Genomic DNA, 26789 nt, shown 5'->3' on the forward strand with positions numbered 1-26789 from the left:
CACATGACTGGAGAATCATGATGGATGGTTGTAGGTTGTTTCATAAAGACAGGCCGGGAAAAAGAGGTGAAGGAGTTATGTTATATGTTAAGGAGAACTTTGAATGTATAGAAGTCAACCACAGCAATTGTGAAAGTCCTATCAAACACTTGTGTGTCAAGATCAGAGAGGTCATTTCCAAGGGGAGTCTTACATTAGGCATATGCTACCAACCTCCAAAACAAGTCAATAAGGCAAATAAAGTAATATTTGGGTTACTTAAGCAAACTTCGAGTCAACAGAATCTGGTTCTTATGGGTGAATTCAGCTACTCAGACATTTGTTGGTAGCAACTCAGATGTCATCCAACAAGTTCCTTGAAAGTGTAGAGGATTGCTTCCTTATGAAGCACTGCTGGATTTGCTACTCACAAACCAAGAAAATTTGCTTTGTAATATCTCAGTTAGTGATAGCCTTCGCTGCAGTGATCACAGTATTGTAAAGTTCAGGATCCCACTGAGCATTTTGGATGATAGTATGAAGACATAGAGTTTAGATTTTGGAAGAGCAAACTTTAGTCAGAGCTCAGTTTGGATGGATTCCATGGGAAGCTTCCATGGAGAATAAAGGAGTTAGCCAGTGCTAGGAATTTTTCAAGAACTATCTCCTGGAAGCACAAAACCAGTTCATTCCCTTTAAAGGTAAAGGAAGCAGGCAGGGCAAGAGACACTCTTGTCTTAACTGCAAGTTTCTAAGTCTGCTCAAAACCAGAAGAGAAGTATATCAGAGATGAAAAGAGGCCAAACTACCATTCAGAACTACAGGGGCATTTCCAGGATGTGCAGACATGCAGTTGGAAAAGTAAAAGCTCATCTCAAATTAAAATTGGTCAGAGATGTCAAAAATACAAGACAGAGTTTTCAGGTACATAAACAACAGCAGAAACAGAAGGAAAATATTGGCCTGCTGTTAAACAGGAGAGGTGAATTAGTCACCAACAACTCTGAAAAGGCAGAGTTTCTCAATACATTCTTCACATCTGTCTTCACCATCACTCCTGGGCTTCAGACCTTGGGAACAAAACTCCAGGTTGACGTAAACACAGACCCACCATGTGTGAAGGAAGAGTTGGGTGTGACCTATTACAGGACCTTAGCTCCCATGAATGAATATGCCCTGGTAATATCCAGTCGAGGGTGTTAACAGAGCTGGCTACATTGCGAGGCCACACTCCATAGTCTTTGAGAAGTTCTAGAGATTGACAGAGATCTCAGAAGACTGGAAGAAGGCTAATGACACCCCTAACTACAAGAAAGGCTTAAAGGAGGATCCAGGAAATTATAGGCCCATCGGTCTTACTTCAGTCCCTGGAAAAGTTATGGAATGAATCCTCTTGGGGGCTATCAGAAGTCAGATGAAGCACATGATTGGGAAAACCCAGCAAAGATTCACCAAGTGCAGATCGTGCTTGACAAACCTGATTACCTTTTATGACAAAGTAATCCGCTTGGCTGATGCGGTGCAAGCAGTGGACACCACCAGTCCACAGTGGACACTACACAGTCTACCTGTGTTCCTCCAAGGCTTTTGATATGGTTTCCCCACAATGGCCTCCTGGAGAAACCGATGTGACATAGTCTACGTAAGTGGTCCGTTCGGTGGGTGGGTAATTGGCTGACAGGTGGCATCCTGACAGTGGTGGCCAATAGCTCCTTTTTCAAACTGACAGCCTGTCACATGTAGGGTCCCCAGGGATCAGTGTTGGACTTTACACTGCCTAATATCTTCATAAGCTATCTGGAAGATGGGATCAGTTGCTACCCTGATGAAGTTTGCTGATGATATTAAACTGAGTGGAGAAGTGAGCAATTCAGAAGGAAGAGCCATCCCATAGGAAGACCTCAATGAGCTGGAAGAGCAGGATAACAAGAACCTTATGAAATTCAACAAGGACAAGTGTAACAGGAAAACATAATCTGGGAATGCAGAACAAGGTGGGATCTACCCCGGTGGGGAGCAACTCTATGGAAAGGGACCTGGTGGTCCATGTGGACAAGCTCAATATGAGTGAGCAGTGTGCTGCTATGGCAAGCAAAGCCAAGGGGATACTGGGTTGCATCAACATGGGCATCACTGGCAGAGAGAAAGAAGATATTATCCCACTCTACTAAGCACTTGTCAGGCCACACCTGGAATACTGGGTTCATTTTGGTCCCCACTATGCAAAAGAGATGTGGACAGGTTGAAGAAGGTCCAGAGAAGGCCAAAAGATGCTCAAAGGACTGGGAAGCTTTCCTAGAAAACACTGAGAAAACTGGGTATGTTCAGCCTTGAGAAAAGAAGGCTTAGGGGAGACCTTATCACCACGTCCCAGTCTTTAAAGGGTGGCAACAAAGAAGATGGCAATTCCTTCTTACAAGGATTCCCATGGAAAAGATGAGAGATAATGGGTACAAGTTACTCCTGGTGAGATTTCAGTTGGACACAAGAGGAAAATTTTTCACAATGAGATCAGCTATTGGAATAATCTCCCCAGGGAATTGGTGAATCCCCCAGTGTCGGACACTTTTAAGATTTGGTTGGATAGGGTGCTGGGCCATCTTACCTAGACCGTGTTTTTACCAGGAAAGGTTGGACCAGATGATCCTTGAGGTCTCTTCCAATCTGGTATTCTATGATTCTATGAATATCATTTTAGTATTTACTACTGTTTTGCTTGTAGGCCTCTAGTGAGTTGAACATATGAAAAAACATTTGTTTCCATCATAGCCATTGGACTTGAGTAGTTTAATTTTCTATTAAAACAACATCATGCTGAATGCATTTTATTCAGATTGAACACCAAGGATTCAAATAGCCAAAGAGTAAAAATAGGCAGGCTTGTAAAATGCACTTTGAGACAATTTCTTCTGTCTGGTTTCCAAAGGAAATAACACTTGTGCAACCACATTGTCTGTGTGTAACTCTCTGTCTGCCTCTCTGCCTGACTGTTTAACATCTGAGCCCATTCATAGGTGCCAAGAAAATTTGAAGGGGGCAGAGGTGTCAACAAAATATATTTCATGAAAGCCAGTGGCTAGGAGGAGAAGGCTCTTTGTTAGTGGAGGAGAAAGGCTGTGGAAATGAGGCGACCGAGTAAAGTAACGTCTAAAGACGCCGGGAACAATGGGCTCCACTTTCCCAATCCTGTCTGGGAGGCAAAAACCCAGTGCAGAGCCTCGGTGCCTGTGGCTCCCGCATCTCCCCTGTGCTGGTGCAGCAGAGGTACAGAGAGGAAGGATGCAATCAAAGCTTACAAAGCCCAGCTCTAACACACCAGAGTGAATACACTGAAGATGAAGCTGTGAAAATGCCACACAAAGCAAAAACTTGATCAGAGCTTGAACCTCACTAGTTGTAAATCAGTCAGAGGACAAATTTTCATAAAACTACCTGAATAATGTCTGATATATATTGGGTAACCAGGCATTGACTACATCTTGGTTTTCATTCGCTTCAAGATTTTATTGGTGATGTTTGGTTGCAAAGAGGTTAGGCAGTAGCACAAACTATAAGTTGTGTTCCTTTAGGTCATGTAGGAACACATGTGAGATCTTGGTTGGAGCAAGACCACAACTTTTTAATTTGTGTTTGTAGCAGGAGGAACCAAATCTCCAGGGACCCAGGCTGATTTCACAAAACTATTTTCAATTTTGGATTTAAGCCAAGTTTCTTATTTCTAGCACTGAAGAAACTTGGCAAAATTCCCTTCTGGATTTTCTAATAAAGACAGTAAAAATGACGTTTCCATATTGTTAGAAGGAAGCTGAAAAACCTGATAAGCTAGGGTAGAGCTGAAGGATAGCTTCACCACTCTCATCCTTTCCTCAAGCAACAGTCAGTGTTTTGTACACAATGCATGCAGGATGGAGGAGAACACAGGATAGAACTGAAACGTAGCACATGCATAGCTGACAAAAAAAATCTGTGAATGAAATGCAGTACTTGGAGTCAAGAGATAACAGCAGGTATGTTTGCCTCTACACTTCCATCCAGTCAAAAGTTTCAATTCATTGCAAGGGGGGAAGCTAGAAATTGCTACATCCAGCTATTTCTGCTTTTATCACTCCCATCAAGCCAGGACAGAACACTGAGTGTAGCCTCAACATACAACTGTGCAGTTGCACAACAGAAATTGCACCTGTTGCCTTTCCTTAAACAAGGCTTGACTTTCAAATGTTTAAACATATCTGGTCCTGGTCATCACTGAATAAACTGAGGCTAATTCAGGTAACCATGTTATATTTTACATCTCTTTTTCTAAACTTTTTTTTTGTGGGGTTGTCTTATACTGTGGCTTATCCACTTCTTATACAATGCTTCAAATCACACTCTGCCTTGCACTGCTATGTTGTAAGGTAAGCATTTTCCTCTTCTTCACCACACTCCCAAATATTTTGCCAGCAGTCACTGCAAAGTTAAGCTTTTTGACAACACCCAGTCACACAATGTTACTGAGAAAAATTTAGCTTGGGCTCTAAAGTTCTACCACCCACAGATATTGTACCACCCACAGATGTGTTGCCGTAACCTTGTCTTCTTCCCTTTATTTTCCTTCCCCCTTTTAGTAAGCACAGAGACTGTGAGCCCTCCATGAACGAGGCTCCCCACTAGCCCCTGTCCCCTTGCTTGTCCTCACTGGGAGGTCTATGGGAAAGCGCTGTGCCACTTTCCATGGGAAGCAAGATACACAGAGGCAAGGCACACTCCACAGAAAGTGGAGTGAATGGCATGTGTAGAAAACTTGAGAGCACAAAATATGTGCTAACATTACAGCTGGTGAGACAATGACCAAGGCAAACTGTGGTAATTGTCCACAACAATCTGGGAGTGTAAACAGGCAAGGGGGGCACGGGGAGAAATTATTTATTTAGCCTGGCAGTCAACAGTGATTTGGAGTTGTGGTGCCATAAAAAAAAGAGACTGCCAGAGCCCCAACAGCGTGTACACGCTCAGTCACGCAGAAATTGCCTCTCTGGGTCAACCGTTCGAAGGAGAGATCTCCTGTTGTGCAGGGACAGCTGCTGCACCAGCACAGGGGAGATGTGGGAGCCACAGGCACCAAGGCTCTGCACTGGGTTTTTGCCTCCCAGACAGGATTGGGAAAGTGGAGCCCATTGTTCCCGGCGTCTTTAGACGTTGCTTTACTCGGTCGCCTCATTTCCATAAAGCTCCCTGGCCTCCCAGTAGCCCAAATTGATTTCATGAATACAGTTTTGTGTGGTTTAGGATTCATTATTCCCCACGTCCCACTCTCTCGGTTTTGTAATAGGTAATCTCGGTCCCTGTGCAGAAGGATCCTGCTGGAGCCTTAATTAAAAACTATGGGCACAAAACAAAAGCATTTTCCTTTGCTCCTGTGTGTGCCAGCCACATACTTATGCCTGCTTTCCTGTTTCAGCCGAAAACAAACAGGAAGGAAGGAGACATCACAGCCTGTAGCTCTGGGATAGGCAATAGCATGACTTGGGAGAATGGGGGAGGAGACTCCTTTGCACCTAGAAAACCTGAACCTATGGAAAAATAAAATGCAGAGTGGAAAATGTAAGAGAAAGTGAGTAAGTTCTTCCTTCTTCACCCTCTTATCCCCAGGCATGTCTACATTTTTCTACATTATCATTGCAGCTGAAATGCTTGGCGCAGGAAGTTTACTAAGCTTCTCTTCAGAAGCTCCTTGTTGCACCTGCTAGATAATGGCCTAGATATTTTTCAGGTGCTTGACTCAGCCTTCATTTTGCAGGCTCTTGATAATCCAGGGAAGAGTGAGGAACCAGAAAGATGAGCCATAAAAAAATATAAAGTCTCTTCTAAGAACTTTTGCTTCATGTTGAAGTTGAGGTTCTGCATGCCTATATGAAGTAACCTTGATTTCTTTATGTCATAGTAAAGTTGTGGAATCATAAAAGTGTTAGTACTAGAATATATTATCAAATATTTGGCAGTTTTCACCATCCTCTTGCCATCACAGGCCAGTTCATCCAATAGACCTTCTAGCTGTTTTATTTACCCCAAAGACAGGAATTCCTCTTCACCTGGGAGAATCTTCATAGATGGTGCCTTTAAGAACACTTTTTGTGCCATTAAGCCTCTGGATTTTTTGTTCTCTTCTTTACCATCTTATCCCTGGCACTAGGCTAATGATTCCTTTATCTCTATTCAAGTCTAGCACCATTATCATCATTCATTTCTACTGCTGTGGTGATCCAGAAGACATCTTGTCAACCCCAGTGATGCCATTTGGTGGGTAAAACCTTTGTTCATCAAATTTAAGAACTCACAGTCTCCCATATAAATATTTGCAGTTGCTTCCTCACAGTCAGCAAGACTGATACATTTAGTTCCTTCTAATAAGTCACTTGCTATAGCTCATTAATCACTGTTATTGCCATCTGAATGCATTTGGTAAATGTAGCAATACAGTATTTGAGTACTGGAAATAAGACAGATCATTAATTGTGGCAGTGTCTAAACCCACTTTTATTTTACTATGCATTAAGAAATCCGTAAGTAGCTTTTAGTTCAAAAGAACCTTTGCAGAATTCACTAGCACTGTAAATATTTGTACAAATAAATAATTGTATTCAAAATAACATCCTGAATAGGAGGTCATATTTGGACAAAAGGTTCATCTGACCAGTGTGTGGCTTTGTGTCTATTTCATCTGCTTAAGGAATACATTAAATATTTTTCTGAAAGGTTATTAACCTTGCTGTTTCAGCAGAGGCCATATGTAAGAACTATTTTGCCAAACAAGTAAAGTAAAATTTGTGTATCCCCATTCTTTTTGCAATAATTTCAACTGAAGCAAACATTAATGCTTTTGATAATAAAGTTACATTACTAATTTTAATAACTTGGCTTTTAGTTCTTCTATGTAAAAATGTATTTAATCTGGGTGATTTCTCTTCTGGACAGACACAGAAGAAATTCTGTCCCATCCCTGCTCAGAAATGTTTTGTCTCAGTTGGTGACAGTACACACATATTCATAATTGAGTATTGCAATCCCCTACTAAAATTTTCCCCTAACATTTATGTTTGACACTAATGTCTCCCTTGGTTCTTCTTTCACACATAGTGTGACCTTGACCCTATTTGTGTAAAGCATCCTCAGGCACATTATTAGCATCACCCACTTTTTCTTTCCTCCCATGGGTTACTTTCTATGCTGATGAATCAGAGGTGGATTTATTAGAAAGGGTGAGGGGATCCTAGGCTTCATGAGAGGAAAGTGCTGCTTATCAAATCTGATTTTTGAGTTCCAGCAGCCCCACAGCTTTCATCATTAGTCCTCACACCACACTCAACGTGAGATTCTAGCAGTGCTCCACTCTGTCTTTTGGTGAAATGTTTTGGTAATCTATGTCCTAATAGCTCCACACTGGTCCTGTCTGTACCAGAGAGCCAAATCTGGGCTACTGACTCTGTTTCCTTTCCTCTCACTCACATTGTGTCTGCACCTGCTCTTGATGCACTGTAGAATAACTTCAATGAAAACAGGTATTAGTTTGATGGTAGGCTTAGATTTCTGTACTGTAGCATAGCTTCCTTCATTCATCTCTGCTCCTACAGTCATCCTGCCATTGCTGTCTGGGAAATGTTCTGTGGAATTAATCTGCTCCTTGATGCATGTTGATATCAATGTGCCAGCTCTGGTACACAGGTAAAGCAACAACAGAAAGAAAGATAAGATAAATGAGATTATGGTTAATAAATCTCATCAAAAGACATGAAAACTACAATCTTAATTTAGGCTTAAAGATCTTGAATGACTAAGCAGTAGCAGCATCTAGTTGTGCACGTACTATGCACAAAATAGAATCCTAGCATCATAGAATCATTTAGTTTGGATAAGACCTTTAGGATCATTGAGTCCAACTGTAAAGCTTACACTGTCAAGTCCACCACTAAAACACATTCCTAAGCACATCTACATCTTTTAAATACCTCTAGGGATGGTGACTCAACTGCTTCCCTGGACAGCCTGTTCATGTTCAGAGTATTGTGTCCTGCACCCAAGGAGATGTATTTCTATACCACAGATTACATGGTGCTTCAAATGATTATGGGGAAGAGAAAAAAAGCACAGGCCTGGAACACAGAGATGTTTTCTTCAGTCCATGTTAGTGTGTGTACAAAGGAAGTGAATGCAGTGTTCTGACCTCAATTTGCACCATTGGGTAATAAAGACAGAATGCTACAAAAGTTAAATGTTTTTGAGACACAATCACTAAATTCTACTTCCTCCCTCTGTCCCATAGGAACCAGGCATCTGCAATGGTGAGGTGGAATTGCAAATGACCATTTCTGTGTAGGAAAGTGTGTACATAGGTTAAACTGATGCTCAGAGTGTGGCTCTCCTGCTCTGAGTGCCCACTGCATCTCCTGTCTCACTCTGTGCTTCAGCAGAAAAGAAACTAAATGCCTCACAGAAGCAGTTTGCACAGCTCTGGTAACATTGACTAATTCTGGGTTATGATGCAGCCATCAACCTCCATAGGAAAGAGAGCTGGTCATATAGCTATATTCCCTGGCTCCTGTCCAGTTTTCCCCAAATTTCTCTATGCCTTTCTGTCCTGTGTTTTTTAGGTGGAAACATCCCCCAGTGTCATGTCTCCTGTCCCCTTCAGAACATACTGTGCCATTGGACTGATTTGCTTTAATTCATCTGGACATGCTAATGCCAGGTACTACCAAAATAGAATAATATTAAAATGGTAGAGACTACACTGGAAAAAATGTGATTTGTCAATGAAAGGCAAAATTTATCAAATTGGACATGGAAAATTTCAGGTTTTTGGTCTAAAATACTTTTTCTGATTGAGTATGTGTTGAGTTGCTTCTTAAGAAGTCATATGCAGATCATTTAAAACCATCATTAACTTGTATTAGTATTCTATTGAAAAAATTTCTATATACCAGATGTTATCCACGGTCACTATAGATATCTTACATACTTCTTACAGAGAGGAAGTGTTCTCTTAGTTACCACAGTGCTAATTATTAGCAAATGTTCACCAGCAAAAGGTAATTAGCAAATGATTATTAGGAAACAGAAGCAGTCAAATCAGGCCATGCAAAAACTTCTCCACTGGGGTCACAGGCTAGAGAGAAAAAATGAAAAAAAAACATCTTTAAGAAGTGTAAAAAAATAAGACTTGATTCACATAGAAAAATTATTCAGCACAGCAAACCGAGGCTGTTAATATCTTTGAGGGATGCTGCAGCCCCAGCAGTAACCTCTTCACTCATAAGGGCAGCTGCGTCCAGGAAGGTTATGATTAGTAGGTTTGCACTGTGTGCTTTAAGAGCAGGAATCAGTTGACAAAGAAGAAAGCAGACAGGACCATAAGTAACTGCTGCTGTTTCCACGCAGTGGTAAATGAAAAGCACTGAGGGACATCAGGGCCAGCGTGTACTGCTCACTATAACTGGAGGGAAGGGACAAGAACACAATCACAAAACTGTTAGCTCTTTTGGAAAGGCCGTGTCAATTTTAACTCCTCAAGGCTGAAAAGCTGGACCTTCCATGTGATATCTTGTTAAGTAAGTATATATTTATTCATCCTTGGGGCAGCATATGTAAGAAACTCCTGTTTCTAAAACAGCCCCCTGTCACATGCAGAGCAGCTGATGGAACAAAGAACCACATTTGTACATGCTCAGAATGACACCCCTGGATACGCATTGCTGACGGAGCCTGGCGCTGCTGGAAAGGTACCACTCTGTGTCCACAGAAATCATCCTCTCATCATGCCCTGTGGTGGATCCAGTCTCAGTATTAGTATTTTGGTTCAGAAGAGTACAGCCGGCGAGGATGCAAATTGAAAGAGAATATATTGCATGTGAAGTTGATGGATTACTTCATGCTTTACTCAACATTAAAAAGCTTATTGCTTTTTTTCAGCCAGAAAATGCAAGTTCTCTTACTTTACCACTTACTATTCTACTTTTACCCAGATATAATTTCCAACATCCAAGGAACCCTCTCTCCCTTGGGATACAATCAAGACTCAGGGCTAGTTTTCTCTTTATGAAACAGAGAAGTTAACTCTGCATTGGGACAGCTGGGACATAGCTGTCAGTTCCTTTTCATTATCAGCAGCACCCAGCTGGATGTCTGGAATTCACAGACACTGGAAGAGACTCATGTTTGCTTGAATTTTAAAAACAGGTTACTTGCTGGGAATGAATACCCTGCCACAGTTGCTCAACTTTGCATCTTTGAAAGTAAAAGCAATCCCAATAGCCATTAAAAGCAGAAGAGAAATCAAACTTCTTGTTCATCACTTCAGAGCCTGGTTAGTGGTTGAGTGTTTTGCTTTCGCTGCAAAATCATCTGCACATGAAGTATTTTTAAAAAGACAAATAACCATAAGAAAATCAAAGCTAAGAAGAAACCCCCAATTCTCATTACTTGAAATCAGTGCCCATTGCCACTAATTCATTCTCAGATAAACGATTATGTAGCTCTAGTAATTTCAGGATTTGCAGGAATTTTGGATGAGAATCTATTGCTGAGCAATTAAAAGTTAAGGTCATAAATGATGTTCTGTTTGCCATATGTCAAATGAACAACCTTTGCTTAATTCATAATCCAAAGATTTGGATTCATGCAGTGGTATGAATCTACCTCTCGGAACTAGAAAATTTGCTGAATTTCTCCTAGAGGGGGCTTGCAGCTGCTATCTAAACCAACAGTTTCAAGTATTTCTCTCCCTAATCCAAATTAGCTAATGACTTGGAGAAATATTTTACTTACTTGCTTCTCAAGTAAACTTCTCAATGTTAAACTAAGCTTGTCATGTGTCACAGATTCAGGCAGTTCCCTTTTGGGATTTCAGGCTGCCCTTACCACAGCGGTCCACTTCTCTTCATTTTGGCTTCACTTTGAAATATACCTTGTTTTTGTGTTACTCACATAGGGACAGTCTACAGATTATTGAAGTCCAGTGGCAAGAAAGTGGCAGTAATGGGAGCACTGTCAGGTTTAGTTAAATTTGGTGCTGAGCACAGCAGAAAATCCAGTTTACTGGCTCGTGCCTGCAAAACAAAGGTACTCTATATGAATAAGCAGGCTGGCTACTTTGTTTACGGCCTCGTTTAACTTTGGCAAGAAAAGTTGCAGCTCCCATTTGACTCTTGAACATGATCCTGTTGCTGCCAACATCAGAAATATATACCAGCAGACGTGATTTGGACATAGTCTGGGCATAAACTGGTATTTCTGTTGAATAAGGCATAGTTCCCATAGTTCCAGTTCCTTTGGTTCTATGTTCATGTTATTCCAGCTATAAGAACAGAAATTGTTATTGCAGAATTAGAGTAGCATGGACAAACTTATACCACACGCGGCATAAATTTTTCTAGGACAAAGAAATTTTCACAGACATTTGAATCACAAAATGGTTGAGGCTGGAAGGAATGAATGTCTCAAGGTCATCCAGGCCTTATGTAGGTCATCTTCTCCAAAGTAACAGAGTGTATTTCTACCAGATCAGTTCTCTGCACCATGGACAAGCTGGATGTTTTTTATGTGGTACAGACCAAAAGAGACCAGCTCCCTGTATGACTGAACTACAGTCTCACTGATAGTTTTAAGTGTTCTAAATTAATATCTTCTTCTTTTTTTTTTTAGTTGGTTGGTTTTGGTTTGTTTTTTTTTTTTCGTTTGATTGTTTGTTTTGTTTTAAATATGCTTAGGATATAAGGGAGTGGAAGAATCTGGCAAGCTGGTTGAGATGCTGTGTCTTATGACTGCATAAAACAAGTCCAAGGACCTGTCTCCCACCACCGTGGTCGTGGTCCACCCCAGAACAAATTTCTCTTGTTAGAGTGGCCCAAACCAGGATTAGGCAGGGAGATAGCAGTAGGGCAGGGTAAGTGATCAGGGCTCAGTCCTGTGTGTCCTCCCTCCTTTCCCTTTACTTAGCACTATAAGCATGCTCATAAATAGTTAATGAATTCCTTAATTTTTGTGGACTATATGTGGGATATGAACAGGAAAAGGTTGCTTTAAATTGCCTTGATAGTTCCCACAGTCCTTAGGACATCTGGCCACATGTCCATTTCCAATATAAAACATGTCATCTTTAAATGGTCTGCTTTATAATCCAAGAACTGCTCCAATAGCAGCAAATGCTCCAGCCATACTTTTTTGTCCTTAAACAAGCTTTTATTTGGAAAAGGTTCTAAATGTACAGAAACTTCTCAGAGTTTGAGTTCTACAGTTTGCAGGCATTTTTCGAAAACATAAGAAAGATCTTTTGGGATTTCTTTTCATGTTTTCTTAACTGTTTTTTCCATTCTCTTACTTCTCATCCGCTAAGCCTAGCAAGTGGTGTGAAAAGTGCACCTAGCTCTAAATCTGAACTTCAGAACTGACTTTACAGAAGATGAATCATGACCCTGAATTCACACACCATTTCATAAGTACTCCCATTTCTAAAACATCAAATCTATGCAAATTACTTTCTTTGTACCTTCTTTGTATCCAATTACCTACTTACTTGTACAACAAATACCCTGAAAAAAATATTCAAAAAAATATTCAAGGTGACACCAAATTTATCTTCAGCCTCCAAAAACAGAGACGTGTAGGAGGGACTTGACAAAGAACTGTTCGTACCACCTTCTGTATCACTGTTGAAATTAAGAGGATCACTAAATCCTCTGCAACACCTGGCACATAAATTTTATCTCACTCAAAATCCACAGAGATATTCATGGAGCTTACCTGCAAGGCCTGAGAAATGATTAAACCAAGCAGGCTGACTCAGTGTTTTTTACCTGAGTGAATTCTGTGCTAGTGTTGTTCACCAGCGGTTCAAAATAAAAGCAGATCTGCTTTGTCAAGGAGCTAATGCATCCAGGCAGGATCCTTTTTGCATCCAAGCATTTTAGAGTCTGCACCAAAGTATTGCAATGAAAATCTGCATGCTTCTGCCTCAATGTGTTTATCCCAGTAAAGGCCACATCATTCAGCAGCAGCTCGTCAGTTTATCTCATGGATCTGTTTCTGTGCTACGGCCCTGTGAGGGTGTGCATTCTGCTGTGACTGGGGGGACACTTGATGGTCTTGACGGTGCTTTGGCACAGAAAGCACATCATGCCTCTGGTGAAGTGTCATTTAAAAAGAAAAAAAATGAGATTTCACTTTCTGTTTGTAACACGAGCAAGCGGCAGCTCAGTAATGTGCAGACAAATTTCACATATATTTGGAAATAAAAGAATACCTTCTTATGGTAAGTAGTACCAAATGTAGACAACTCTTATGCTAAATTGTGTCTGTCTGAAGAGGAGTATTATTATGGTGCAGTACAGAAGATTTATTACGTGGTGGCTTTTTTCCTGAAGTTAACAGCTGTCTTTTGTTTTAATCATTGTGTATATAAGGAAAGTAAAGTCCTAAGACATTGAGTACTTCTAGTTCTTAAGGGCACTCTGCGTTGCCAAGGAGAAAGCCTAAAGCTTGCATAACAGCAAAACACAGAGTAGCCTTAATTTTGCGAGCACATAGTAATTTTACTGTAGATGAAAACTCTGAAAGGAAGCCTCCTTTCATTTCCAGCACAATTCGCTTGTTTGTGTGAACTTTTTGGCACACTAATGCAAGGAGAAATAGCGAGGTACTTTTCAGCTAGCAAGCATCCATTTCCTTCTCTGAGGCAGCAATAATCATTGTTGAAATCCATCTTTAAAAACAGGAAGCTTTATCATTTTGATTTTCTAGCAACCTCGCCCTTTCTTGTGAACCTGACCCTGGCTACGAATCATCTGCTTTGATTCAAGCACGACTGTTATAAGACTGAAGCACAGGTATTTCCTATTTTGCTCTAAAGCACATACAGCGTGTGCTTAGAAACAGCCCTGCTCAGAGTGATTCATCCAGCCCTGAGCAGGAGCACTGCTTAATGGAGCCTTACACAGGAGACCCACATGTTCATACCGTGCTTTTGTTTATGTTTTGTTTCTAAGAAATACAGGGAATGAAGCAAGATCTCTTGTGCTGGGAAAATATTATCAGATAGGAAAGAAGGAAAGTGCTGAGGGTGAATTTGCAGGGACCACAGCAAAGATGATGTTTTTTGACATATGAGCACCAAGTAAATGCCTCTCCTAGTGGTACTTAGCAAGAAGGCCTCTACACTCAGGAGTGTAGTAGACTCACCGCTGCAGTGATGTTGTCAGATGTTTCATCCCCTCTTGAATGGATCCTTGATAGCACATCCAGGGTTGGGCACATACATGCTTGGTGGTGCTGACTATTTGCTCCTGAGGAGAGGAGTAGTCAGCCAAGACTACTGCCCACCCACAACCACCCTCCAGTGTGGCCCCAGTCCCACTCTGCATTTCTGCACCAGAAACATCCCTGAGATGCCCCAGGCACTGGGCCACCCTACAGGAGAAAACCCTTGCACTCCCCACTCCACAGCCAAGCTGGTGCTCAGCTGATAAGCCCTTGGGACATGCTAGCCTGGGAGACTGCTGTCATTGCTTTTGTCTCAGGCTTTTGTCTTTTGCTGGCTGTGAAGTAATTCCGGGGTGATGATGGCAGAGGAAAGGATATTGGCTCATATGCAAAACACTGTTAACACTGCTTTATTCCCAAGAGGGCTCACTGAACACCTCTCTAAATCAACCCATGGAGTGGGAGTTTAAATGGCTAACAAGAGGAGCCAACAAGAAATACTTGGAAAGGATAGTAAACCAGGTCAATGTACATTTACAGTCATCTCCAGTTGCAGTAGAGAACAGCAGAACTATTTCTTGCAGGAGTTTTACTGCTTTCCTCAAGCAGGGCGGAGGCAGATAATGGGAGGTGGTCTGCGAACTCAGCTTCTATGTTACCTTGCACTGTTTGGATAATCTTAAGCTTCTTGTTTATCCTGAGACCTTTCCCCTCTGTTTCTCCCACCCACAACATGGTGATCATCCAGAGGAGCTTCATGCAGGGATCCAAAGGTCCAAGTGCACCAGTTCCATAGAGTTCCATGCATTAACTGAGTTACACTGAGGCCAATATACCTAAAGACAGGGACTCCTGGTTTCCCATTCTGGCACTGCTGGCACTCTCTGTATGGCATTGTCTGCTGTGTGCTATTGTGTCTTTGTGGCATGCCTGCTCTGCACACACATTAGCTAAGTTAGCTGCAAAGCCTGAAGCCAGGATTGTGCTGGAAGTAACTGATCTGCCTTGGTCATAAGTGCTGGCAAAATCACAGTCAGTTCCTGAAACAGTGAATAAGACATCCTCCAGCAAGCTCCCTTCACTGGCATCACTGCTTCTGTCTCTTGAGAGCAGCTGCCTGCACTGCCTCCAGTTCTCAGCACCTCCTTCCCTTCCCACTCCCTGAGGCCCCGGCCCCTGCCCTTGGCTAGTACCTAGCACCCCTGGGAAAGTTCTCCCAGCACCTCCAGTGAAGGGGTGCTAACCCCTTCCAGTGAAAGTGCTAACCATGCAGCCTACTCCTGGTGCCTTCTTGAGCACCTCCGCAGAGCCCTGCACAGCGTGGGCTTGCTCAGGTCCCCACATTCCCCAGCATGGCCAGAAGTGTCTGGGGAGCTGCTGAGGAAGTGATGAGGGCTGGCCGCAAATGCAGATTGTGTCCTGGCTGTGAACTCGACAGTCAGGAACTGCAACGTACTTCTGCGGTCTAAAGCAGCATTTTTAGTGCTTTTGTGTTCTCTGGAGTTTCTTTTGCTTTGGACACACCAGATGTCACCGATAGTAGATAAGAAAAGGGGAGAGGAGGATTTCTGATTTGCAAATGCAACACTCTGCTTCCAGCAGAGAAGATTTTGCAAATTCTTTGTAAGCAGGGGAGCAGAAAGTCACCATGGAAAATGCACCAGGTTTTACACCCACAATACCTGTGTGATGATGCCCAGCTGGCTGACAGGAACTGGCTCTCTTGAGCTTTGTTTCTGCTTACTGTCACCAGGAGGCTTTGAACATGCACATGTCACACGCCAGGAAAATGTGTGTAACTGCGTGACACAGGGCAGAAAGTGTTTCTGAGGGGAAAGGAAGAAAACAACTCTACAGACCGGGAAGGAAACATGAAAACAAGCAATCTGGGCCAAGAGTCTAAATTCTTTCCCTTGAATGCTTTCCCGATCTGTGACCTCTCATTATTTGATTATCACAAGAGAAATCTAAAGGGTGTACTCACTGATTTCTGTTTAAATGCTAACCAGGAGCATGGGTCACACTTGCATACTTCACATTTTTAGTCGTGCATATGAGGCCTGAGCACTCTGGCAACATGTTCTGAGTCAACTGTGAAGAGCCAGAACAGTGGAGACACTCCTTATTGCAATAGATCAATCAAGACAGACTAGGCCAAATGTTGCTCGATATTGGATTTTATATTTCTGCTTATTATAGGTTTAATGGATGGAGTGCCCAGCAACTTCATCTGTGATTTCTGATATGCATGGTTCCAATCAGAGAGCTTACTAAAGCTTTTTCCTGGTCCCATTAAGTAGCAGCTGTGCAGAAGATGGACGTAGATGATCAAGTAAGAGAGCAAATGAGGTAACACTGATCAGCAGAGCAAGCAGAGCACTTCCTTCTTGTAGTTCAGATTTTCATAAGCAACACAGCAAAGGATGTTTTTAAAAGCACATTCCAAAAGCTGCACAGTAGGCTGCTGCTAGACAGCAGTGGACTTTTTAGTGAGTGCAATCCAACTCAGAGGGGAGGCGTGGTAGGCCTAGCATAGACCATATGAGGCTCTGGTAGTGAAGATGTGCAGTGCTTTCTCGTGTTGTCACATCAGGGTGCAAGTACTGGGATGCAGAAAAAATGGTGTGCCAGGAAGAAGACAGTCCATGGTAAAATCTGAGAAGGGAGGATGAAGAAGTGGCTGCAGGGGTTGTGCCCCTAAAGCAGGAGGGTGTGGTAGCTGGTGACAGTTTGTGAGAGAGAAGCAAAAAGAGATAAATAGCCTCTTTCCTCCCCAGCTCTTGTGGTAAACAGTGATGATTAAGATCTGAACTGATTTATATTGACTGCAGCTATTGCTGTCTCACTTATCCCAGTTCTTCACAAGGTAACCCCCTCACACCCTAGCCATCACTCTGCTCTTATTGATTGTGATTTTGTGTAAGGAACAGGCTGACTTTCTTCCCACCCACACACACTTGTCAGGCTTTTTGTGTACAATAGTGATTCTTAAATCCTTGGGCAAATTTCTTGCTCTGAAATCTTCCAAACCACTTTTGACAGTATTGTTTTATCTTTCTAGTCTGCAAAGCACTCAGGAAAGTCACATATAAAGCTAGCGTTATCATAGTTAGTGGAGAAATTCGAGCATTGTATGTGGTACAAACTCATGTCTCAGCAAATTTTACATTTTCTCATGCAATAGGGATTTGCACGCACAAATCCTGGCTTTGTACATCAGATGTTGTACATGTGTTAGTCAGGCACATGCAAAATTTCAATTCTGTCTGAGAAGCAGGATCCAAGCAAGCAGTGTTAGTGGCAACACACTGCACTGCTGCTCTCTGCTCTCACATATCCTTGGCCTCTTGTGTCCCTCAGAATTGTCCTGCTCCTAACATAATATGTCTTTTAAAAGAAAAAAACAACCTTCCCTTTCTTTTTTGCAGGCCATGACTTAGGCTACTCAGACTTCGATCCAGGAAACCCAAGAAGGATGTGGTTTTTTAAAGCAGCATTAACAGGTAGTGTGTGGGCAATTAATTAATTATCACAGAGTTTAAGCCAGGTTTAGTGAGTTGTATAAAGGGAGTAGGCAAGAAAGAGGTAGAAAAGATACTGTTCCCTTAGTTTTTTTGAACAAGCCTAGAACTGTATTCCAAGCTCCTTAAGCAAACTGAGTAGCTACTGATTTTATGAGGACACTTGAAACTAAGAAACACATACTAATTCTGTCTGTAACACAGCCCCTGTGGACCCAAGAAGAGAGACTGTTAACAATGCGATTGTAATTTTTGACATGGGTAGAGTTTTGCAGTCCAGCTAACTTGGTCCACACATGCTGCTGTTAAGAACAGTGGTCTTCCTGCATCCTCTGGGTGCCTTGCTTCCTCACAGAATGGAAGTTAAATATTCACCATACCAAACAAAGGGGTTAGCATAGCACCCTGCAGAGGGAGGGAAGAAAAGGAGAAAGAGTGAATCCCCCTTTCAGAAGTAATATGGATTTGCACCCAGCAGTCTTGGCCACATGACTTTGTTTCCTTCAGGTTGTGCAATCCATTTAAACCGATTAACTAATGGGATGCAAATGCACAATGTACCCATGTAACAATCAAGCCTGTATTAAAGAAAAATGTTTTAAACTCCTTCTATCACCAGACTTGTCCAGCTCATCCTGGTGCCCTGGCCCCCTGTGCCATGCCTCCCTGCTGCTCTTTGCACTCCCACCCAATCCCACCAGCTGCTTCCTCCTCTGGGCAAGTCTCTGTGGGGCTGCTTCTGCAGTGGTGGGCAAATGAACTTTCTGTGACCCTCACCTCAACTTGCCATGCCAGCACACAGGGAAGGTACTACACAAAACCCCAGCTTTCCTCGTATCCTCCTTCTACCACTTCGTCCTATGGCCATCGAAGAGGGAAGGAGTCCCAAAGCCACAGGAAAAAAGAATGGAAACAAAGGTGAGATGGATTTTCCCTGGTCCCTCTCGAATTTATTCTACACTCCTCACTTTGAGAAGAATTGTTCTACCTCATATACCCCCAGCACTTTGAGTAGGTTTTGGGTTTGATTAAAAATAAGCACAACCTAAAAGAAATTAAGGTGGTTACTAGATTTTTCTCTTTTTCCTTTAAAAAACCAAAATAGATGAAAGGAAGAATAAATACCAGGAATTTTCAGATGAGTTTTTTTCATGTCCTAGTGTGGTCATATTTATTAAAGATATATAATGCCTGCTCTCAGTTTAGTGATTATTTTTTTTAATTTATTTATACAAGTGTGATGAAGGGATGCCAGTGTGAGAGTTGTGTTTCAGTCCAGCAGGCTGGATAGGAAAGAAATAGGTTTAATCAAGGCATGAATTGCTGATGCCATCACATGACTTCTGAATTCGTAGCAATAGGTGAAAGATGTGCTTTTGGTTTAGAAAAAGAAGCATTTTTGGTTTTGAATGGTGAGAGAGGACACAAGTGCATGTTATTTTTTTTCAGAAAAGCTTTTACTCTCACATTACCAAGAAGAGAGATGGAACCTCAGCAGACTCACTTTTAAGCACTGAGGAAATAGTCAAGTTTCAGAGTATTGGCATCTTTTTTTGAGCAGAAAATTGCTTGATATTTTTATCCCTGAAGACATTTTTAGCATCCAGATTTGCTTTAGGTGGTTTCCCCAGGCAATTATGTAAAGAAAGCAGCCCAGTACTATTAATTTGCCTTTATCTTGCTTCACACTGCGCCTGGTGGCAGAGTGTTGTTCTTCAGTTTCCCATGCTTTTTCACAAAAAATGAGAACACTGAATTCTTCGCTGAACATTGCAGTTTTGCAGTTTTGTTTATTTTTGCAAATTAAAATCCTGGTTCAGCATAGTGGTAGCTTTGGACCTAGCAGCTTGTGTTAGCAGTGGACCTAGAAGCTAATGTTAGCATGGTTTAGATTTGGCTGCTACATTCATCCAGGTAAAACACAGTTGCAAGCCTTAGATCTTCATGCACAAAACATCCTTTTCTATAGCACAGCAACCAGAAAAATATCTAGGGATTAAGCTCATCCACCAGGTTTGTTGCAGTGGTTGAGCTCATAACATTGTTCAGTGTTCCAGAAGGGTAAGGATCACTGAGTGCTAGTCATGGAGAGTGGTAGCAGCAATTTTTGAAGAAGACCAGAGGGGAAACACATACAGAACAAGAAGGGGAAGAGAGAACAAGTGGAGTAAAGAGATGAGGGAGAGGAAAGAAAAGGAGAAGCAGATGGAGCAAGACAGAGAAATAAGTAAAACACAGTGGTGCACTGGAGGAACAAAAGCAGAAATGGAAGTGAAAGAGGGGGTGTTTCAAAGTGACACCCAGCACCAGCCAAGATGCAGTGGGTCAGCACTTCTCAGCCATAAGGCACTAATGTACAATTCCCTGGCCCAAGCCCAGAGGAGAGGTCTCCCCCATGGCTGCTGCTAAGGACACTGCACCAGCTGCCCACAGAAACAGTCCTGGTCTGCTCTCCTTGGTCAGGCAGAGCAACACTAAATGAGGCTCTCTCGAAAGCGAGATTAATGCAAAATAAAGTGGAGAATCCCTCCTGGCTAAGAGAAATAGGCAGGAGTCAAAGCATGCAAAATCTCAATGCTTCCCGTCACCACTGTTATCACTCCTGAGGCATTTTTATGCTGAAGTAGCTCTAGGTATGGCTACCCTAGTTGGCTGAAGTGAAGAAAGCAAAACAAACTTAGGACAGTCCTTCCCCACAGTCAGTAGACTCCCAGCAAGTAGCCAGCTTACTGGAACAGAGGATCCTTCTGGAGTCACGGTCATTTGTTATTTTCATTCTGCCACGTCAGCCTTTCCTGTGTCTGTGTCACAGAAAAAGTCAGTTGCCTGAAACAAACTCCAGTTGATCTGAAGTCTGAACTAGCCCTGACCCTAATGACTCATTCCCATATTTTCCTTATTTGTTCACTAGCCAAGGAAAACTCCCCTTGGTTTGCCAGATTTTCAGGATTTTCAGTCTTTGGGCTGTAAGTTTGGAGGGATTCTTTTTGTGGATAGTTTTTGACTTGATCTTTTTATTTTGCTCCCCTTTTACTTTATGTGGTTATGTAGTGTGGCAGGCTGGAGCAGGCAGGAATGTGCTCCCTAAGCCTATGCACATTTTCACATTAGGGAGAGATAACTTGGAAGGGTGAACTCTCTTCTGGAGCCCAGACAACACATCCTAATATTCGGTTACTCTCGTAGCTGTGGAGGATGTTAGCGGGCCAGTGCTGCTTATTCTGAAGTATTTGTCAAGTTGTGCTGTGTGAATCCAAAGGAATAGCTGCTCTGAATTTCTCTAGAAATTATTCTCTCTAAGCAGATTCAGCTAATTTCTTTAATTTCTGCCTTGGTTTTGTTCTGTCTGGTCTCCATGCCACCTCACCACTGGGAAAGCAACACTTAGAGCAGAGCTTTCCTTTGAAAGATGTTGGTGATTCATAGGCTCCTACCACAGCTCTCTGCAAGCCTTCAAACAACTGCTTTACTTGCAGAACAAACCAGAAATAGGAAGTTTGCAGCCAGGTTGTTGTAAAACTGAAGTAATAAATTAAAAAATTAGTCATGCATTCATTTTACACACTCTTATTTTGTACTTACAAAAGGTTTGTAATGGCACTATTATTACGCTATTTAGGATTCTTATACCACTTTACAGGCTGGTAGCTTCACCTGCCAGTGATAAGGTACACAGCAGGACAAAGCATCAATGACAAAGCCTAAAATTTTAGTTCAATAACTCATCTAATGGTAAGACTTTGACAAAGTTTGAAAAAAAATACTTTATGATTGAATCACAGTCTTGATTTTTACAAGTCCAAATTTTAAGCAGGCTGCTGCTTTCCTAACTACCTATTCATTTGTGTTCATTGTAGACTATATTTTTATAACTTATGTCAGAGTCGTGTCTAAGATTACCACAAAAATTCATTCCAACCCTTCTTTTTGCAGTGACCTTTCCATGCAGATGTTCCACAGTGAACCCAGTCCCCAGCAAACCCAATGAGGATGAGCCAGGAAATGAAATGCTGAGAATCTCAGACTTGATCTGGAAGGCAGCCAGGGCACACTCCGAAAGCCAGCAGAAAGGCTTCTGCCTTGAATGTAGGTCACTGCTCACTTATGGAAATTCATTGCTCGTGTAAAGAGTGCCATGAAGCAGTGCATTAGGGAGAGCAGGCAAACATGTAATGCTTTCTGTGTGGTAATTACAGTGGTGTGAGGGGGAAGGCTCCCAGTTGCTTTGGGTTTCTCTACTCCGTTTTCCCCATGTCTGTGAAAGTGAGGCATGTGAGTGTCTGACATCACTAGAGAGATTCCTCAAGGGCGCATTTCACTTGGAAGCATAGTTTAAATACAAAGTTTCTTGACATAATTGAGGCATCTGTCTTTTGCCTTTTTAAATAGATTACACTCAGTAAGTTGTTCCAGGCTAAACTCTATTGTCAAGGCAAGGAGATAGTGAGTTAATCTCCCCATTGCCTGAAGATCCTTGTCCACAAGCCTGCCTGCAGCTATTGATGGGGATCATTCTTCATTTGAGGAATACAGACACACACACACAGATATGTGTTGTGGATATCTGACTTCTCATGGGCTCTACTGACAAAAACTGTAGAGCATGCTAACTCTTTGCATGTAACCACACAATTAAATATAATGGTATTGTGCTCTGAATGCAAGGAAGAAAGTACTAGTGTGTATAAAATTTGAACTGATGAACCTTTCATTACTTTTGATTTCATTGAGTCATCACACTCATCAGAAGAACATATTCTTTCTTGTATCTTGTTTAACTCCAGGACAGTAATGCCCAGTTCTCTGCCACTTCACCATCCCCTGTTTTGGAGATCCATCACCAGTCACTTAATGACCTGCTCTGCTGGTCACTGTCATCACAGTGTGCCAACATCCTTCTCCTTCAATATACCTTAAAACATCTCAGGTATGATGATGCACTGAAAATATAACTATTCAAAAAGAGGTCTCAAGAGATCCCACACTAAAGAACTTGTATTGGTGCTTCAGTCTCAGATGAAGAAATCAAGGTCTTTCATATTGGCAATCTGTTCACAAAAGACAGCATTTGCTGTTGTTAATGATCCTATTCCTGCCTTTCCTTCCTGCACAATGTATATACTGTCCCTGTGCACTTACATTGTGTGTTTTTCTTAGTACCTGCATGCATTCCTCTCTGTTATACTTAATCTTATGATAAAAATTGCTTTTCTATACACCATACTACTAACAGTTGCACTTCCCAGAAACATCCTCCTCACAAGCAATGTAGTTTAGCTGTATGATGCACACCAGTGCTAGGACTAACTTTTTACTGTAGCTTTGGTCCTGAATCAGAAGTTGCCCCATGTCTGTGACAACAGTTACTATATAAAAAAAGCCTCCTATTCACCTGCATAACAGGGACTGGAAAAGGAAAGGATTCTGCTTGGCAGACAAAAGTAGGACATCAGGCCCCAATCTCAGACTGTCTCAGTTCTGGCTTGATGTCATGATTATTTCATCTTGCTGGGAAATACTGTGGTTGAAGACATGGTTCATCTCAGTTCAGTCCTTCTGAGATAAGAGGAGAAACTCATACAAGTGAGTTTCAGATCCCAAATCTGATACATATTTAATACAATTTTTGACACAACTGTTAGGACAAAATACTTTACTGGCCAATGACCAGTTCTGACATCTAGGATTTAGGGAATATATAGGCGCCTGCATCCAAAATTACACTGAAAAAAAAAAACCCAAAAAGAAAAACAAAATCCAAACCACTGGCCCCAACATAGTGATTTTTTTTTCCTTATACTTACTGGTTTACATTCCTCCACCCTTAGAGATGTAACCCTGAGCATGTCTAGAATTACCTTGCTGCTAACCTGGTTGTATAGGTTACCATCTGAGCCTGATCAGTATTCACAGATTGAAATACAAATTCTTCATTCTATCAGTTAGCAGCCAGCTAGACAAATCTTCCACTTAAATCTTCCAAGCTTAATACACTGTTACAGTGTTTCTGAAATTTGTCAGCATTTCACTGCAGGAGCCAAGAACAACCACAACCCTTCCTGTAAGATAATTACTAAACTGCAGTGTCACTGTGCCCCCAAAAAACCCCAAACCCTACTGCTCTAGCCAGAGTCTGGGCTTCAGCACTCCACTCAGCACTTTTAACATCCCCAGAACCCTAATTGCTGAGATGGGGACAGGTATGCTGTGAACTCATCACATGCTGAGAAACTTCATTCAGGGTTTGTGCAATGACACATACAATGAACAGTCAGTGGGACTTTTCTACAAAGCCTCTAGCTCCAAAATACAAGCTTCCACCTATTTAGCACAGGAATAGCTCCATTAGATGATATATAAGGAAATTATGTACTTTATTCAAACACCTATAGGAGAAGAGTATGATAATATATGTCTATTGTGCAAAATTAATGAAATGCCCCAAGACCCTTGGTGGAAAGAGCTGATAGACCTTGAGTTCTCAGAAGGTAAATGACTTATGATTCACCCATCTAAATTATTTGTTCTCCATTCATCTCTCTGCCCTAGAGAGATATTTCTGCTATGCACCTCTAGTTATCTAAAAGTTGGATATCTAGTCAGAATTGATTGTCTAAGGTCACTTGAGAAGATCCACCCATCCTACCTTAAACATATCTCTTTGACTCTCCACATTGACCAGAGAAGAAGCTGAGATGACTAGTTTAGACTAGGCAGCTGCCTTAAAATGCTGAGTCCCAGGGTACCACCCTGGGTATGTAATTAGACCTGATGTGGGTGCACCAAATTAGACGTGATGTGGGTGCACCAAAGAGCCTGTTGCTGCCCCATGCTGGGCCAGGGCTTGTTGTAGGCAGTGCACCCTGCCCATTCCTTCTCCCGCTGCCAGAATCACTCCAGAGCTGCCAGCACCTGGCTGAGGAAGCATACATTCTGATTAGTAGCAAGAGATTAATGGTCTGGGAAACACGAAGGAGATGGGGTAAAGGAGAAACAAGAAAAGAGTGGTGTTGCCCAGGGCTCAGTGTTGGGGCCAGTCCTGCTTATGTCTTTATTCATGAACTGGTTGAGGGGATGATGAGCCTCAGTAAGTTCTCAGACAGCAAGTTAGGTGGGAGTGTTGATCTGCATGAGGGCAGGAAGGCTCTGCAGAGGGATCTGGACAGGCTAGATTGATGAGCCAAGGCCGATGGTATGAGGTTCAGTAAGGCAAAGTACCAAGTTCTGCACTTGGGTCACAACAACCCCATGCAGTGTTACAGGCTGCGGACAGAGTGCCTGGAAAGTGGCCCAGTGGAAAAGGACCTGGGGGTTCTGGTTGACAGGGGCTGAACATGAGCCAGAAGTGTGCTCAGGTGGCCAAGAAGTTCAGTGGCATCTGGGCCTGTATCAGAAATAGTGTGGCCAGCAGGACCAGGGCAGTGATTGACCTCCTGTACTTGGCACTGATGAGGCTACACCTCAAGTCCTGTGTCCAGTTCTGGGTCCCTCACTACAAGGAAGACATTGAGGTGCTGGAGTGTGGCCAGAGAAGGGCAACGAAGCTGGTGAAGGATCTGGAGCACAAGTCTTGTGGGGATTGGCTGAGGGAGTTGGGGGTGTTTAACCTGCAGGAAGGGAGGCTGAGGGCAGACCTTATCACTCTCTAAAACTACCTGAAATTAGGTTGTAGTGAGGTGGAGGTCAGCCTCTTCTTCTGGTTAACTAGTGACAGGACAAGAGGAAATGGCCTCACTTTGAGCCATTTAGACAGGATATTAGGAAAAATTTCTTCACCAAAAGGATTATCAAGCACTGGAACAAGCTGCCCAGGGAAGTGGTTGAGTCACCACCCCTGGAGATATTTAAAAGATGTGAAGATGTGGTGCTTAGGAACATGGTTTAGTGGTGGACTTGGAGGTGCTGGGTTAACAGCTGGACTTTTCCCAACAAGAACAATTCTATGATTCTAAGAGAAAATCAGAAATACAAGAAATGCAAATCAGATGCAGGAAAGAAAGCAGTAAGGGGAGAATGAAAGAGAGGAAGAAAAGGTTGTTTTGGCAGAATAAAAAAAAGCCATGAATGCCATTTGCAGCCATCATTAAAGGCTGGTGCTTGGTATTCCAGACAGTAACCATGAAAAGTGATCCTCCAGAGTGGGGCAGGGTCTCTCCCGTCCCCTCTACTCCCTCCCATCCTGTTCCTGGCACTGCCTGGATTTCCTAGCCCTCTGCCCTGCTCTGAAAGACTTACTCTCACATTGACATTGACAATCACATTGGCAGCAAGGCATTGTAAATCACCTCCCGTCACACAGGTCACACACTTCCATCCTTGTACATGCTCATTTGTTACCATGAGTGGGCATGTAGGAAATACAGCTGCCAAGGCAAAGCAAAGCTGTCAGATGGAGGAGAGGCATTGCTGCCCCATCTGCAGCCCAGCACACACTGCTCCCCACACTGGAGAGAACAATCTCCATGAGGTACTTATGGGAAGGACAGGAAGATAACCAGCATTCAGATATCCTGAATATGCAAATTTATATTTGGAGGCTGTTACAAATAAAAAATATTTTAAAGCAACCACAATAATCAGGGCCTTTTTATGCATTTGCTGTAATGAGACCCAAATGAAAAGAATTGTGAGCGCATACTGAATGTAAAGGTTAATCAAAGGCAGCTTCTTCCTTTGGAAGCTACATCCTTCTTCTGGTGTTTGCCAAGAACCTTTCACTTCATTCTTTCTCTTTCTCTTTTTTTCTTTTTTTTTTTTTTTTTTTTTGACTATGTATGTCCAAACCCCACTCTCAGGCTTTCTAAAAATTAAAATTATATCACACCCATTTTATGTGCCTGGATAAGAAAATGGTGAACCTGTAACATTTCAAAGCTACTTTGATGGATGGGGTTTCAGCTTCAGCAGTTTTGATTGAGACTTTTCTATATGTATTATAGAAGGTGCTGACTGATCCTTTGTTGCAGACATTGGAGGTAATCCCTTTAAGAAAACCACCTGAGCTAGCAGAAAGCCAGAGAGAAATCCCAGCCCATCAAGCAGCTGTACAGAGCCATTGAT

Source organism: Manacus vitellinus, unplaced genomic scaffold (assembly GCF_001715985.3).
Source record: "Manacus vitellinus isolate BGI_N305 unplaced genomic scaffold, ASM171598v3 scaffold_7_pilon, whole genome shotgun sequence".
NCBI classification, from domain to species: domain Eukaryota; kingdom Metazoa; phylum Chordata; class Aves; order Passeriformes; family Pipridae; genus Manacus; species Manacus vitellinus.